This window comes from Ziziphus jujuba, chromosome 7 (assembly GCF_031755915.1).
Source record: "Ziziphus jujuba cultivar Dongzao chromosome 7, ASM3175591v1".
NCBI classification, from domain to species: Eukaryota; Viridiplantae; Streptophyta; class Magnoliopsida; order Rosales; family Rhamnaceae; genus Ziziphus; species Ziziphus jujuba.
Genome location: NC_083385.1, coordinates 29,925,201 through 29,927,500, shown reverse-complemented (window position 1 = coordinate 29,927,500; position 2,300 = coordinate 29,925,201).

The following is a 2,300-nucleotide window of genomic DNA, read 5'->3' as shown; positions in this document are numbered from 1 at the left end:
TCCGTGCAACATAAAGTTCCAAAAAATCACATGGATCATTTTAAAGCATTCCCAACAAAAAAAACCAACCTCCAACCCATTTCCTATTTTATTCGAATTTTTCTTAGTTTTTCGGCAAAAAAATTATAAAAATTTCTATGTTGCTCCAAAAATTACAAATCCAATTCCATAATGTTCTACCCATTTTTCTAAGCATCCCTGCAAAAAATCTCATCAAAATTCGATGTCTAGAGCAAAAAAAGGCCATTATGACTCCTCGATTCCCACCGATGCCCCATGCCATGCCCATCGATGCCCCATGCGATGCCCACCGTGCCCCATGCGATGCCCACCGTGCCCCATGCGATGCACACGATGCCCACCGATGCCCCATGCGATGCCCACCGATGCCCCATGCGATGCCCACCGTGCCCCATGCGATGCCCACCGATGCCCCATGCGATGCCCACCGATGCCCCATGCCATGCCCACCGATGCCCCATACCATGCCCACCGTGCCCCATGCCATGCCCATCGGCTTTGCCATCATGCCCAAGGATGGCAAAGGGGTTAGTCTCCATGAAATTATGTTTGTGGACCCAATATAAGGTGTAGCACTTGTAGTGCCCATCGTTGGGGCATCCGTGTGCCATGCCTTGCCTCGTTGGGGGCATCCGTGTGCCATGCCGTGCCTCGCCGCCCCACCACGTACGCATTTTGCCGCAATTTCGTGCAATTTCCGTGCAACATAAAGTTCCAAAAAATCACATGGATCATTTTAAAGCATTCCCAACAAAAAAAACCAACCTCCAACCCATTTCCTATTTTATATGAATTTTTCTTAGTTTTTCGGCAAAAAAATTATAAAAAATTCTATGTTGCTCCAAAAATTACAAATCCAATTCCATAATGTTCTACCCATTTTTCTAAGCATCCCTGCAAAAAATCTCATCAAAATTCGATGTCTAGAGCCAAAAAAATGGCCATTATGACTCCTCGCTGAAATTGATATCTGAGCCTGCCAGAAAGAAAATGGCTAAATAAGCTCTTTAGGGGGGTGGTACCTGCCTGCTTCAACAGCGAGCCCTCCCCCCGGCCTGCCAGCGCTGCCCACACCCCCCAGCGGGGGTGTGGGCACAATGGCAGGTCTCGTCGGCAGGTGGGGGCCACCATGCACCGGTAACGGTGCCGGGTGGGCCCCACCGTCGGCGACCAGCAGGTGGGCCCGGGGGGGCGGGGCTTGGGCGGTGCGGTGCGGTGCGGGAAAAAAAGCGGAATGTGTGGGCTTGTCCGGTTCGATCGATTGCTTCGTGTGGCTATTGCTATGGTTCTGCATGCTGCGGCATTTGTGGGCGATGCTTCTTCATGGATGCTTATTCGATGACTGTTGGGGGCGCTGCCTGAAACGGGGGACGAAGGACACCTGCACTCGTGCGGGAGTCTCTCTGAACCTTGCTTGGGGGGCAATCTCGGTGGGATCCGGGTGGGTGTTTGTGCGGGGTATATGCTTCTTCATGGATGCTTGTTCGGTGACTGTTGGGGGCGCTGCCTGAAATGGGGGACGAAGGACACCTGCACTCGTGCGGGAGTCTCTCCGAACCTTGCTTGGGGGGCAATCTCGGTGGGATCCGGGTGGGTGTTTGTGCGGGGTATGCTTCTTCATGGATGCTTGTTTGGTGATTGCTGGGGGCGCTGCCCGAAATGGGGGACGAAGGACACCTGCACTCGTGCGGGAGTCTTTCCGAACCTTGCTTGGGGGGCAATCTCGGCGGGATCCAGGGGGGTGTTTGTGCGGGGGTATGCTACGGTGCCTAGGCATGCAGCACCATGTCGGAAACTCGGAATGTGTGGGCTTATGCGGTGCGATCCATTGCTTCATATGGCTATTGCCATGGTTTTGCATGCTGCGGCATTTGTGGGCGATGCTTCTTCATGGATGCTTGTCTGGTGACTGTTGGGGGCGCTGCCTGAAATGGGGGACGAAGGACACCTGCACTCGTGTGGGAGTCTCTCCGAACCTTGATTGGGGGGCAATCTCGGTGGGATCCGGGTGGGTGTTTGTGCGGGGTATGCTTCTTCATGGATGCTTGTTTGGTGACTGCTGGGGGCGCTGCCCGAAATGGGGGACGAAGGACACCTGCACTCGTGCGGGAGTCTCTCCGAACCTTGCTTGGGGGGCAATCTCGGTGGGATCCGGGTGGGTGTTTGTGCGGGGTATGCTTCTTCATGGATGCTTGTTCGGTGACTGTTGGGGGCGCTGCCTGAAATGGGGGACGAAGGACACCTGCACTCGTGCGGGAGTCTCTCCGAACCTTGCTTGG